This window comes from Nomascus leucogenys, chromosome 7b (assembly GCF_006542625.1).
Source record: "Nomascus leucogenys isolate Asia chromosome 7b, Asia_NLE_v1, whole genome shotgun sequence".
NCBI classification, from domain to species: domain Eukaryota; kingdom Metazoa; phylum Chordata; class Mammalia; order Primates; family Hylobatidae; genus Nomascus; species Nomascus leucogenys.
The window spans coordinates 27,293,076-27,308,670 of record NC_044387.1 but is presented as its reverse complement, the minus strand read 5'-3'; the positions used below and the strand labels follow the sequence as shown (position 1 = coordinate 27,308,670).

The 15,595-nt window shown below is 41.6% G+C and overlaps 1 non-coding gene across 1 annotated transcript; it reads left to right on the top strand.

The window, feature by feature from the left end:
• The first annotated feature begins 209 nt into the window (after positions 1 to 209).
• Positions 210 to 313, top strand: LOC115836185. Its single transcript, XR_004031170.1, has one exon. It is a non-coding gene; the product is annotated as a small nucleolar RNA U13 (small nucleolar RNA).
• Positions 314 to 15,595: the final 15,282 nt, after the last annotated feature.

Sequence of the window (15,595 nt, the reverse complement as noted above, 5' to 3'; positions counted from 1 at the left end):
ATGGTGTGAACCTGGGAGGCGGAGCTTGCAGTGAGCCGAGATTATTGCGCCACTGCACTCCAGCCTGGGCGACAGAGCGAGACTCCGTCTCAAAAAAAAAAAAAAAAAATGCATTAGTTCATCATGAGATCCCAAGAAAAAAGCACAACTGTATTGATCACCTTTGGAGGATCCTAGGGAAACAACTGGCTAATTTAAAATCTGCTTAGATCCTTTTGTAGTTCATAGGCATGGTAATTGGGTGTTCACGTGCACGTGTGAGATGTGCCACGCTCCAGCCTTGTTACAACATCAGCATGTTACCTATCTAACGTGAAAACAATAAAATAAAACAAAATAAAATTGGGTTAATAGAGAGGCAGAATTAAGAATTTATCTTGTCTTTACATATAATCTACCTGTCAGCATTGAAGAAACATTTGTCTACAAAAGTATTTCAGATAAAAAAGAAGCAATGTTTAAAATCACCATTTGTAACCCTTAATTAGCTACTGACCCTAGGCAATGACTATCAATGTCTGGTAATGTCATAAGAAGAGACTTTTGAACATTATCATGTGCCTCCTGATAGATGTGTTCAACATCACCCATTAAGCTGTGTTGCCAGCAATAACAACAAAGCGTTGAATCTGATCGGGCCTTTAGTTCTAACTACCATTTCACAGGAAATAACAAGGAACACCGTAACACATTTTCTTAAAAAAAAAAAAACAGTGTAAGGATGGAATCAGCAAAATCTAGACTATGGGAAACTCAGTAGGTCAAAAAACCAAGTTTCTTCAATAAAAAAAACTTAAAAATAAAACAGAGAGCGTGATGGGGTGGACGGTAAATGGGTGCAGATGTGGGGAGAAAGTTAAAATACTTAGCAATCAATTACAATGCATGGGCCTTATTTGGATCCAAACAAAAACTGTAAAAGAAGAAGAAAGCCAGACACAGCGGATCACGCCGGTAATCCCAGAACTTTGTTTATTTATTTATTTTTTTGAGAAGGAGTCTCGCTCTGTCGCCCAGGCTGGAGTGCAGTGGCACAATCTTGGCTCACTGCAAGCTCCACCTCCCGGGTTCGCGCCATTCTCCTGCCTCAGCCTCCCTAGTAGCTGGGACTACAGGCGTCCGCCACCACGCCCGGCTAATTTGTTTTTGTATTTTTTAGTAGAGACGGGGTTTCACCGTGTTAGCCAGGATGGTCTCGATCTCCTGACCTCGTGATCCGCCCGCCTCGGCCTCCCAAAGTGCTGGGATTACAGGCGTGAGCCACCGCGCCCGGCCAGTCCCAGAACTTTAAAAGGCCAAGTGGATCACTTGAGCTCAGGAGTTCAAGACCAGCCTAGGCAACATGGTAAAACCCTGTCTGTACAAAAAGTACAAAAATTAGCCAGGCATGGTGGTGCATACCTGTAGTCCCAGCTACCCAGGAAGCTGAAGTGGGAGAATCTCTTCAGCCCAGGAAGTAGAGGTTGCATTGAGCCATGATCGTGCCACTGCACTGTAGCCTGGGTAACAGAGCAAGACCCTGTCTCAAGAAAGAAAAAAAAAAAAAAAAGAAGAAAAAGAAAAATATAAGAAGAAGTCAGTTGGGGAAGTGTGAACAATGACCAGATATTTGATGATATTAAGGAATTATTGTTAATTTTTTTAGAAGTGATGGTAACATTATAATTTTGCTTTAAAAAAATAAAAGAGTTTTTGTTTGGGTGCAGTGGCTCGCATCTGTAATTCCAGCACTTTGGGAGGCTGAGGCAGGAGGACTGTTTGAGCCCAGGAGTTCAAGGTTATAGTGAGTTATGATCCTGCCACTGCACTCCAGCCTGGGTGACACAGGAAGGCCCTGTCTCAAAAAATAGTTCTTATCTTTTAGACATAATACTAAAATATATACAGGGAAATGATATATTATCTAGAATTTTTTCCAAATAATCGGGTGAGATTGTAGGTGGGTATATAGGTGAAACAAAAGTGGCTATTTATTGTTAGCTGAAGTTAGGCAACAGATACATTGGGAAATTCATACTATTATCTCTATTTGAATGTATTTGAGAAGTTCCATAGTATTTTTTTTATCAGTGGAAATGACTGAAAGAAATGAAATATCATAGCTTCCAAACCAGAACAGGGAGAAAAGGAAAGAGAGGGCAGGGAGAAAAAACAAGAAAACTTTATTAGTCCTATAGAAGGCAAGAAAGAAGAAAAAAAAAAGTTACCCAAATAGTCGTCTCCTAGTAAATGAGACCCCTTTTCCCAAATCTTACACAGTCATGTTTCAACTGCCCATATCTGGCCTCTGTAGTGAAAGTGCATTGAGCTAGGACAAGAGGTTCTAATCCTGGCCCTTTCTGGGCTAAGTTGTGCTTTGCTTGGCTCCTCAGGCTATATTAAGAGCCTGGACATCCTTTGACCATTGGCAGCTTTGTGACAGCTGGCTGGGGCTCGAGATTCAGTTTGCTGCCACAGAAGAAAGCATAGCCAACTGGGTCACATGAGGAAGTAATCTGAGCCGTTAGCTCTAACCTGTGAGCTAAGTTTCATCTTGCCTGCTGCTGTGTGGCTGTCAGGGATAACCTGATGCCACACGACCAAAAGAAAAAGCCAATCTCTAAGGCCCCCTTGCCGAGAACGTTGTCTTTTACAAATTCTTGATATATGATTTGGCAAGTTTCTAGTAAGAGTGACTGGCAGCTGACTTGAATGAAAATAAATATCAGAGAAGGGGGAAATGGGATTGGAGGAGTGAATACCACAAAGATGGCTGCATCTTAGTGACTGTATTTTTAGAGGGGATGGGAATCTTGAAGAGGAAGAAAATCTTTCTTCCCTCTCTCAAACATTGTTATGAATAAATGTTACTTCTTTTTTTTCTTCCTTCCAGGTGCAACCCTTTCAGCTGCTTTCTAGTTATTTCCCCATATGTTCTCTATTTTTTTTCTTTTTTGCCCTTTGATTTCTTTTTTCAAAGCAGAACTCTACTTATTGCCATCTACTAAGCACTGCATTTCTCCCCATATCTCTCCCTGATGTGCAGCTTTCTTATCTCATTCCCCATCTCCATTCCTGTTCCCCTTGCCTCTTTGTCAAATCTTGTGCTGCTTTTTTGTTGTTGTTGTTAATCGCTCCTCTGCCTCTGCTTTTCCTCTGAATTTCTATACCTTAGTCACTCTGAAACTCGGTGCCTTGTTCTCTTCTTGCTCTTGTCCCCTCTGGTGCATATAACGTCCATGAAAGGATTATGCAGCCAGAAGCTCTCAGAGTAAGGTCAGAGTGTTCCGATGTGGAAAAGCTTCTATAGTGACTGCACTTTATTGGTGGAGGTTGTTGTCCCTTTTTATCCTCCTAGAGCATTTACTAGGTATAATGTAGGGATCTTTCTTTGTTTTGCTCATAAAAATCTCTTAGGGCTCTGAAAGTCAGATTGCTTTTTCCTTCCTAACTTCTGTCTCAATTTTATTATCACCTTAAGTGGCATCTGGTTGACAATGAGAAGAAAGAATTCAGAGAAAGAAATAGAATGGGGTAAAAAAAAAGTCCTGTGACACCTACCAAAATCCAGCTTGGGCTTAGCTAATGTTTTTCTTGAGAAATTGTGGTACACCAACATGGTAATACATTTTTATAACGATGGAGATCTAGAACTGTTCTAAAAAGGAAACAAAAAAAACTATATGAAAGAAAATTTTAAAAAAATTAGTATACCAAGTGGTAGACCCACAAATTATTTATTTGGGCAGCAATGCCTAAACTTATTATATCAGCACCATCCAAAATATTTTCTATATATTCACCCATAGTTTTCTCAACAGATTTATGGGCCAGGTCCTATTATAAGCCCAATTCTGCAGGTGAGAAAAATGAGGCACAGAGAGGTTAACTTTTGTTCATGGTTAAACAGTTAGTGAGTAGTAGCCTCAGATCTGATCCCAAGCCATCTGGCTACAGAGTTCATGGAATTAGCTGCTGTAGCATTTTGAATTTTTATAGAAATTCTTATTTGCGTTCATTAATAAAGCTCTAAATGAAGTTTAGCCCTCCAGTGTTTCAGTAAGAAGATGAGTTTCAGGATTTGGACCATCAAAAAATTTTGTATAAACCTCATCACATTCGAAAGACTTCTACCTGATATTCTTAGGTAACAGGCAGTGGGAAGCCAGAGGGAAGCCAGAGGAGAAGGTGTCCAACAATAAGAAAGTCTTCAGGCTGGGCGCAGTGGCTCACGCCTGTAATCCCAGCACTTTGGGAGTCCGAGGTGGGCAGATCACAAGGTCAGGAGTTTGAGATCAGCCTGACCAACAGGTGAAACCCTGTCTCTACTAAAAATACAAAAATTAGCCAGGCGTGGTGGCACATGGCTGTAATCCCAGCTATTCAGGAGGCTGAGGCAGGAGAATTGCTTGAACCCAGGAGGTGGAGGTTGCAGTGAACCGAGATTGCGCCACTGCACTCCAGCCTGGGTGACAGAGACTCCGTCTGAAAAAAAAAAAAAAAAAAGAAAGAAGAAGAAAGACTTCAGTTCCTTTGTTTATTTGTTTGTTTTTGAGATGGAGTCTCAAAATGGTAGCCCCCAGGCTGGAATGCAGTGGCACAATCTTGGCTCACTGCAACCTCTGCCTCCTGGGTTCAAGCGATTCTCCTGCCTCAGCCTCCCAGGTAGCTGAGGTTACAGGCACCTGCCACCACATCGGGCTAATTTTGTTTGTATTTTTTTAGTAAAGACAGGGTTTCGCCATGTTGGCCGGGCTGGTCTCGAACTCCCAACCTCAAATGATCTGCCTGCCTCAGCCTCCCAAAGTGCTGGGATTACAGGTGTGAGCCACTGTGCCTGGCCCAGTTCTTAAAGTACTTTAAGTAGTTATTCACCACTAGACATAATGCCAATATATCCTTATAGCGTAATCTTTGTTTATATCCATGATTCTAAAAAAGTTATAATGAAGACAGTTTAAAAATAAGTCATATAATTTTCACCAGTATCCGGAAGGAACATTATAAGATCATTGTTAAATGATAGTTTTCAGAGAAAATTATTTTATATGAAAAATTCTAAGTAGAACCATTGCATAGAATACAATTCAAAAATTTTAAAAAGAACAAGAAGAGATTCTATTAAGGATAAATTTTAATGTAATCAGAAATCAGATTGTATATGCTGGAAGTAATATGTGATTTTAAAAATCAACATGCACGGCCGGGTGTGGTGGTTCTCGCCTGTAATCCCAGCACTTTGGGAGGCTGAGGTGGGCAAATCGCAAGGTCAGGAGTTCGAGACTAGCCTGGCCAACATGGTGAAACCCCGTCTCTCCTAAAAATACAAAAAATTATCTGGGCGTGGTGGCATGTGGCTGAATTCCAGCCACTCGGGAGGCTGAGGCAGGAGAATCACTTGAACCCTGGAGGTGAAGGTTGCAGTGAGCTGAGATTGTACCACTGCACTCCAGCCCAGGCAACAGTGCGAGACTCCATCTCAAAACAAAAACAAATCAACATGCACAACTTAATTTAAAGGAATTTTAATATACAATGATATAGGCCGGGCACAGTGGCTCAAGCCTGTAATCCCAGCACTTTGGGAGGCTAAGGTGGGCAGATCACAAGGTCAGGAGATCGAGACCATCCTGGCTAACACGATGAAACCCTGTGTCTACTAAAAATACAAAAAAAAAAAATTAGCCGGGCATGGTGGCGGGCGCCTGTAGTCCCAGCTACTCGGGAGGCTGAGGCAGGAAAATGGCGTGAACCTGGGAGGTGGAGCTGGCAGTGAGCCAAGATCGTGCCACTGCACTCTAGCCTGGGCGACAGAATGAGACTCCGTCTCAAAAAAAAAATATATATATATATATATATATATATAATGATATAAAAAAAGAAAGATGTAGTTGTGACATGAATGTGCTATTCATGTATTGCAGGCGAATTGCCAAGATGATATGGTAAATTTACGTATGCTGGTGGTAGCAAGTGTAAAACCCAGATATATAAGTCAAGGTAGGAAATATCATTTGAGAAGGAATTATCTACAAACTGTATGATTTTCACCAGGAGCCAAGAAAAAGGCTGTTGAGCCTCACTGTTAGCTCTTGCTCCTATGAGACTACAGAAAAGCTGTCTCTCTTCTGTTGTTTACAGTGAATTGTCTATAATCTTTTAATAGTTGGCAATGAATTTGCTGGAATAGCTGAGTGATTATCAATTCTTATACTCTACAGATCAATATTCCATCATTAAACTTTGGACATAGCTTTCAGTTGGCTGGGAGGAGGAAGAAGCCGACCAAATTGCTTTTCCAAGATGTGTCATACATAGCAGGCAGTGTGGGAGACTAAGCTGAGATTTACCGTATGGCTAAATATCCTTTGGACTCCAAAGTTTTGAAGATTACTGCAGGACACTGAAGGTGACTGAGACCCACACCTTCAGTAACTAGTTTCTGGTCTGCCCTATTCATATCAATGTATCATATCAATGACATGCAGCCTGGAGGTTTTGATAACTGACTTGGAAATTCTGCCATAGTCTCATCCTTTTATTCCCCTTACTAATATAGGGTTGAATTACTGGCATTGTGGTACCAAATTCTCCAGATGCATTTGTGCAAGTGTGTACACATGCATACTCATTATTTCTTTCTTTTATTTTGTGTGTGTGTGTGTGTGTGTGTGTGTGTGTGACGAAGTCTTGCTCTGTCACCCAGGCTGGAGTGCAGTGGTGTGATCTCAGCTCACTGCAACCTCTGCCTCCCGGGTTCAAGTGATTCTCCTGCCTCAGCCTCGCGAGTAGCTGGGACTACAGGCGCGTGCCACCACAACCCGCTAATTTTTTGTATTTTTAGTAGAGATGGGGTTTCACCATGTTGGCCAGGCTGGTCTGGAACTCCTGACTTCAACCACCACATCCAGCCCATATCCATTATTTCTATTTCATATCATAAACATTCTGAAAATTTATTTTTCTTTTATGTACCCGTCAACTTTTAAAGTTTAATTTTTTAATCTTTAAATAATTTACATGATTCAAATTTTAAAAAATATAAATGTATACCCTAAGAAGTCTTTTTCTCCTCTCTGTTCCCATTCTAACCAATCAGTTCTTATTTCTGCAAACAACCAATGTTGTTAGATTTTCTATATCCTTCCAGACATATTTAAAGTATGTATATATAAGAAAAAATATATAGCTACATTATTGGTTTTTTTTTCCTTTTACTCAAGTGGCAGTCAATTTTATATACTTTTGAGCTTACTTTTATCAGATAAAACTAAATTTTAATATGTCCAGATGCTTTATCTATCCTGGTTATCTCTCTTGTCCTACTCTCCCATTTCTCATTCCCAATATGCATTTACTCTGCACTTTTGTATGCTAGAAATACATTAGTCCACTCCCTGATTAGTTTAGGTGTTTTTTTGTTGTTGTTGTTTATTTTTTTTTTTGATGGAGTCTTGCTTTGTTGCCCAGGCTAGAGTGCAGTGGCACAATCTCGGCTCACCACAACCTCTGCCTCCTGGGTTCAAGCCATTCTCCTGCCTCAGCCTCCCGTAATCCCTGTAGCTGGGATTACAGGCATGGACCACCACACCCTGCTAATTTTTGTGTTTTTAGTAGGACGAGGTTTCACCATGTTGACCAGGCTGGTCATGAAATCCTGACCTCAAGTGGTCCTCCTGCTCCTGCCTCCCAAAGTGCTGAGATTACAGGCGTGAGCCACTGCATCTGGCCTAGTTTAGTTTTTAATGTGCTGAAATCTTGTACATGTTTAGCCACTCAATATTGTCTGTTTAAATGGAAACCCCCAAATAATATGATATACACATGTACATCTTTTTTAGTACAGAATCTAGTATAATACCAAGAATAATTATGAGTTTAATAAATGCCTTTTTATGACACTGATTTCTTTTCTTTTCTTTTGTTTTTTCTTTTTCTTTTTGAGACGGAGTCTCACTCTGTCACCCAGGCTGGAGTGCAGTGGTGCGATCTCGGTTCACTGCAATCTCCGTCTCCCAGGTTCAAGTGATTCTTGTGCCTCAGCCTCCTGAGTAGCTGGGATTACAGGTGTGTACCAACACGCCCAGCTAATTTTTGTATTTTTAGTAGAGATGGGTTTCACCACGTTGGCCAGCCTGGTCTCAAACTCCTGGCCTGAAGTGATCTGCCCACCTTGGCCTCCCAAAATGCTAGGATTACAGGTGTGAGCCACTGCACCTGGCCATATGACACTGATTGTTTATTTATTTGCCACCCACTTAGTGTTCTGAAACCAGTTCTATCTATTTTGGTGACTATTCAATTAAATTTTAGCTTGTTAATATACATGGATTGGCCAGATACTGGTAGAAGAGATATAGGACCATGCCTTTATTTAGTCAGTATGTTATAAAAAGAGATATAAAATAATTATAAATCTCTGAATTCTTTAGAATTTTATCTACTAACTTTATACAATCCAAATCAAAATACCAGTTAGATTTTTTTAGGACATTAAAAATACAGTTAGGCCAAGCATGGTGGCACATGCCTGTAATCTCGGCACTTTGGGAGGCTGAGGTGGGAGGACTGCTTGAGCCCAAGAGTTCAAGATCAGCCTGGGCAACATAGTGAAACCTCATCTTTAATAATAAACAAACAAAAAAAGCATAAATAGTAAAAAATAAAAATATAATTGTATAAAAAATGAAATATATAATACATCATTGTTTGTGTAAGTTAATAATACCTGAGCACAAAGTCATACACATTTTGTACCTACAACCAAAATCATACACATTAGAATGGTTTCCTGCGGCTTGTGGGGAGGGAAAAAGAATCAAAATAGAGTATTGGGATAAAGGAAAATAAGTAAGTAGAATAAAAGCAGATACTCGCACAATCCAACGATGGTCATGGACCATGAACTGAGAAATATAATTAAGTCATCTTTCTATGCCCAGGCAAGGGGCAGGGATGGGAGGTGGACAGCAGAGACTTCATGTCTTTGGGTGAGCCTAAAGACTCACCCGTGTCTTTGATGGGACACTTCCACATAAGATTTGAGACACTAGACCCAGATACCTTTAAAAAAATATATCTCTTACAGCCTGAATCTCAATACCGGAGACTGACTGATTACAGATTCTTTCTTAGAATATAAAAGGGTCATGAAGAGCTCAAAGAACAAACAAAAGCAGACAAAAAAACCTGCCCTCATTGATGGGAGGATGTCAGAGGTACACAGTAGCCAGCTATAGAACTTCCAGTAGCCAATGGGAAAACAATTTAAGCAACTGAATAACAAAGCAGTATTGGACTGTAACTCAACATATCAGAGGTCGGGCACCGTGGCTCACGCCTGTAATCCCAGCACTTTGGGAAGCCGAGGTGGGTGGATCACGAGGTCAGGAGTTTGAGACCAGCCTGGCCAAGATGGTGAAACCCCATCTCTACTAAAAATAAAAAAAATTAGCCGGACATGGTGGCACGCACCTGTAATCCCAGCTACTCAGGGGGCTGAGGCAGGAGAATCGCTTGAACCTGGGAGGCGGAGGTTGCAGTGAGCCAAGATCGAGCCATTGCACTCCAGCCTGGGTGACAGTGCGAGTCTCTGTCTCAAAAAAACAAAAAACTCAACATATCAATATTCATGAGTCCATACTGATATAAATTATTGAATAAATTAATAAATTGAGGAGAACAAACAAATCTTTCATGCTCTCTTGCAGAAGAATGACAAATAATGTATGTAGATACTCCATCCATAATGAAGGGAGCATAACTCTGCACTCCTTGAGTGTGGGCTGCACAAGGAGTGGGGAGCTATGCTTCTCAAAGAGTAGAGTGCGCAAAAGGGGGATAAGGAGTAGCTGCCCGCTGGAGTAAACAGACACTCCCTCAGCCAGGTGATCGAGGGTCACATCAGCAGTAATAAATCATGTTAATAGATGTGCCTTTGTGTGATGTGATGAAAATGGCACTGTATCTCAGTGATCTTCCCAACACCACAGAACCCCAGGGTGGCTCATGCCTGTAATCCCAACACTCTGAGAGGTCGAGATGGGAGGATCCCTTGAGCCTAAGAGTTCCATACTAGCCTGGACAACATGGCAAAACCCCATCTCTACAAAAAAGACAAAAACTAGCCAGGGCATGGTGGCACGTGCCTGTGGTCCCAGCAACTCGGGAGGCTGAGATGGGTACATCACTTGAACCCAGGAGGTTGAGGCTGCAGTGAGCCACGATTGTTCCACTGCACTCCAGCACGGGCAACACACTGAGACCCTGTCTCAAAAAAAAAAAAGAAGAAAGAAAGAAAAAACAGAAATTCCTTTTCTTTTTTTGAGACAGAGTTTCGCTCTTGTTGCCCAGGCTGGAGTGCAATGGCGCAATCTCGGCTCACCACAACCTCTGCCTCCAGGTTCAAGCAATTCTCCTGCCCCAGCCTCCCGAGTAGCTGGGATTACAGGCATGTGCCACCACGCCTGGCTAATTTTGTATTTTTTTTAGTAGATATGGGGTTTCTCCATGCTGGTCAGGCTGGTCTCGAACTCCCGGCCTCAGGTGATCTGCCTGCCTCGGACTCCCAAAGTGCTGGGATTACAGGCGTGAGCCACCGCATCCAGCTGAAAAAACAGAAATTCTGAGACTATCATATCCAAGAGGTGGCTCAGGAGACACAAAAATATAATGTACTATCCTGAAACCAAAAAAAGACATTAGGTAAAAAGTAAGGATATCTAAATAAATATGGATTTTAGATATTAATCACATTTTAATATTTGTCATTAATGGTAATATACAATAATAGGTGAAACTGAGGGAGGTGGTAGAAGTGATATGGGAACTTTCTCTACTGTCTTAATTTTTCTATAAATCTAAAACTGTTCTCAAAAAAAGGGTCATCGCAAAAAAAGGGGGGGGCATGAAGTCAGTGGTCTATGAAACCTTGTAAAAATGTAACCCATCCCCCTCTATGTATAACAAAATAATTTTCTTTTTTGTCTTCCAGCTGAGGAAGTATTTGATTGGTTTGGTTGGTTTTTGCTAAAAACAGAAGAGGTCTTTGCTCAGAGACACAGAAGGTATTTCTCTTCTCTTCCTTTGGTGTTATGAGTGAGCTTGCCAAACTTGAAGGCAGATGTCTTAGCACCCTTCAGTGTTCATATAACTATATATCTGGTTGGAACCTGCCCTGAGGCTCCCAAGGCAGCTATTAAATGGCCAATAATGAACACTGATGGCCAGAGGCTTCTAACCATTAGGACAGTGGACCCATTCTTTCCCAGTCCTCAAAGTTCAACCACATGCAACTAGAAAGATAGTTTTAACCAATCCAAAGTAATGTTGGTTACAGAATCTCTTAGCACCAGTGTTCAGACAGGATTACATGTTGGGGTTTTCATCTCCTGATCCTAGCATGGTACTTAATACTCTGTACGCACTTAACACATATTCATTAAGTAAATGGCAATGCGTTCCTAGAGTTCAGGGCAGAATTTTAATATTTCATATAGGGGTCTAATAAAGCAAAGAGTCATATAGCCTAGCTGGCAAAATAATTATCACCTAAAAAATTTATTAGGCATTTTCTAATTCATGAAATTTATCCATTATTAGTTCAACTACTATAAGTTTCAAGCCTCTGAATAGCAGAACAGTTCCTGTTATTATGGGAATGTTGGGTCATATGTCACTTGAAAGGTATCTTTCCCTAAGTATCTATTAATGTGCTAGCTTGGACTCAAAACTGGCCTATCAGGAATATTTAATATTTCTCTCCTGAGGAACCTTGAAGCAGTCGAATTTTATAATTTTTTTGTGTATTTTTTTTATTAGTTACAGAACCTTGCCAGTTCACTCAAGCTAATCTGCAAGTACTGTCATTATCACAAAAAAGTACTCTGGCAAATTAACCCCACTTCTCAATGCAGGCTTAATAGGAAAGAGAGCTATTTTGAAAGCTCAGGGGATTACAAGCACTCTTTACAAAACGTACTGCAACACACTAGACTGTGAGATACAGCCTTAAATAGTTAAACAAATCCATCGACATAAACTGGGTACATTTCCATCCTTGATTCTTCCCTGTTGACTTCATTACTTAAGATGTACCTGATTGGAAGCCGGAAAAGTCCTCTTGGGATTGAGCAGCCCTGGTGGAGGGGAGCAGAGGGAGCCCCCTTATTTATGAGAGAGAGAAGACATCGTTGGAAACGTGTATGATTTGAACAACAAGCTTCACTGGAATATTATTGAGAGAGCAATACTTGGTTATATATAATCAGGGTTTTTGTAATGAATCTGTGGAAAGGTAACCAGTAATTGCTTAGTATAATCTAAAACTCTGAAAGCCTTGTGAAAAAATAACTACAAAGAAATCAAATCAAAACACAGTCTCAGATGTTTTGATCATTGAAGTTGGAACAATTGGGATAGCCATGAAAGCTTATCTCTAAAATAAGTTCTTACAGAACTCCGTGAGCAGAGACCAAAAGCAGACTTTTAGAAGAACTAACTTCAAAAAAGATTCCCCATATAATAAGAGTCATTTTAAACTGAAATGTTCAAGACCTCCTAGGGATTCTAGGTCATGCCTAAACCATCACGGTCAAGTTGGACATGTATAGAGACCTGGTACTTTCACTCTTCCACCTTCGGCCCCACTTATATCCCAGGCTGGGCATTGAAGTTCCCTGTCAGTCAGTTGGACGGGGGTACAGGACAGGCCCCTTTAAACGCAGAACTCCCTCAATACTGCAGAACACTGGAAGAGCTCTTGTTCAAGTGGGTAAGTGCAGCCTGAGTGTCTGGTGAGATCAAACCCGAAGAGAGAGTGAGATAAGGAGAGAGTCGAGTCATTAGTCATCTCTTTTAACTAACTCTCTGAAGTTGGCTGGCTTCACACTAGACCTGGTGATTAATGGTAAAGAGATAGCTCTTGCAATTCAACTTCTGTAAGTAGAAAGAAATTTAAAGCTTCCCCTGAGCATTCGCTTCCTCTTCGAATGCTTCAAAACAAATCTCAGCATCAGTAGGCTGATGCCAGTTCTCATCATGCCCCACAGGCCTTGATGAGAGAGACGGAGAGAGCCAGGTGTGCCCTACTGAACAGGCCCCAGTGGTTCTCTGCCTTTTCATAGCAGTCTCCTAAAGGGAGAACCAGAGTCACCAAATCTTAGGACAAAATGGCAGCCCTAAGAGGGCACCCCACAGTCAGAAAACATGCATAAGCTATTATTCTGAAGAGAAGAAGATTACTTTCTATTCACTATAGGGCTAGTCTGAAGTTTGCAAAGAGATCCTTTTCATTCAATTATCCCTTGAAGGAAAGTATGTATGTAAAAGTTAAGAAAATTCAATATCGAAAATAGTTTTTGTTTTGGCTTTGAAAATTTTCTTAATATGTAAGCAAAATTCTTAGTTCTGGAGTTGCAGTTACTCAGTTATCAAAAATGATACAGATAAGATAACAAACTCCATTAACCACCCAGTTGCTCAAACAGAAATCTAGGATTCATGTTAATTCCTTTCTTCTTTCACCCCTCACACCCAATCCATTTGTTTCATTAGTTCTCCCTTCAAAATACCTTAATTCATCCACTTTCTCCATTCCCATGGCACCATTCTAGTATAAAATCATGTCTCACCTGAATTGTTATCATAACCTCTTAAACAGAACTAACTCTTGCTTCCATAATCTATTTCACGGCAGCCAGAGAGAGATTTTTAAAACATCCATAAGATCTGGCCAGGCACAGTGGCTCATGCCTGTAATCCCAGCACTTTGGGAGGCTGAGGCGGGTGGATTGCCTGAGGTTAGGAGTTCGAGACCAGCCTGGCCAACATAGTGAAACCCTGTCTCTACTAAAAATACAAAAAATTAGCTGGGCATGGTGACAGGCGCCTGTAATCCCAGCTACTAGGGAGGCTGAGGCAGGAGAATTGCTTGAATCTGGGAGGCGGAGGTTGCAGTGAGCTGAGATCGCTCCATTGCACTCCAGCCTGGGCAACAAGAGTGAAACTCCGTCTGAAAAACAAAAAACAAAAAAATTGGCCAGGCGTGGTGATGCATGCCTGTAATTCCAGCTACTAGGGAGGCTGAGGCAGGAGAATTGCTTGAACCCAGGAGGTGGAGGTTGCAGTGAGCCGAGATGGCACCACTGCACTCCAGCCTGGGTGACAGAGCAAGGCTCTGTCTCAAAAAAAAAAAAAAAAAAAAAAGGATCTACTGTGTCAGTAAATCTTTAATGGCTTCCTCACAAGGCCTTACATAGTTTGGCCCCTAATTACCTTTCAACTTCATTTCCTACCTTTTTTTTTTCCCGCTAACACCACTGGTCCTTTTTGGGGTTTCATGACTAAGCCAAGCTCTTATTTCCCCTTGTGTCCTCTGGCTGTAATGCTTATCTTTTCATAACTGGTTCTTTTTCATTCTTCAGGTCTTAGCATAAATCATCTCCACATTTAAGATCTTCCCGACTGGACCTGGCGCAGTGGCTCTCACACTGTGGGAGGCTGAGGCAGGAGGATCACTTGGGTCCAGGAGTTCGAGACCAACCTAGGCAACATAGCGAGATCCTGTGTCTACCGAAAATAGAAAAAATTAGTTGGGTGTGGTGCTTTGCACCTCTAGTTCCAGCAGCTTGAGAGGCTGAGGTGGGAGGATCACTTAATCCTGGGAAGTCAAGGCTGCAGTGAGCCATATTTGCACCACTATATTCCAGCCTGGGGGACAGAGTAAGACTCTGTCTCAAAAAATAATAATAATAATCTTCAGGCCGGGCGCAGTGGCTCACATCTGTAATCCCAGCACTTGGGAGGCCAAGGCGGATGGATCACCTGAGGTTAGGAGTTCGAGACCAGGCTGGCCAACATGGTGGGACCCCGTCTCTACCCAAAATACAAAAATTAGCCAGGAGTGATGGCAGGTGCCTGTAATCCCTGCTACTCTGGAGGCTGAGGAAGGAGAATCACTTGAACCCGGGAGCGGAGGTTGCAGTGGGTGGAGATCATGCCACTGCACTCCAGCCTGGGCGACAAGAGTGAAACTCCATCTCAAAAACAAAATAATAATAATAATCATCATCATCATCATCATCATCTTCCTGACCAATCCATAGCTTCTCCTTCCCTGGCTGTCTTCTCTTTGTTAGTATCATCCCCCTGTTTGTTTTATTTACAGCACTTACAATCTGAAATTGCCCTGTTTATTTAACGGATATGCCTATTGTTGGTCTTTTCCCACTCACAACAAAATCTAATCTCCTAACCACATCTGTCTTGTGACATCACCACATCTCCAATACTTAGAACAGCAGCTAGAACAATGAAGAGTCATTAAAGGAATCAAGAAAAGAAAAGAAGGAAGTATATCACCAAGAGCAGATTGGCAAACTCTCTTTTTTTTTTTTTTGAGACAGAGTTTCACTCTTGTTGCCCAGGCTGGAGTGCAATGGTGTGATCTCAGCTCACCGCAACCTCCGCCTCCTGGGTTCAAGCAATTCTCCTGTCTCACCCTCCCAAGTGGCTGGGATTACAGGCATGTGCCACGACGCCTGGCTAATTTTGTATTTTTAGTAGAGACGGGGTTTCTCCTTGCTGTCCAGGCTGGTCTCTAACTCCCAACCTCAAG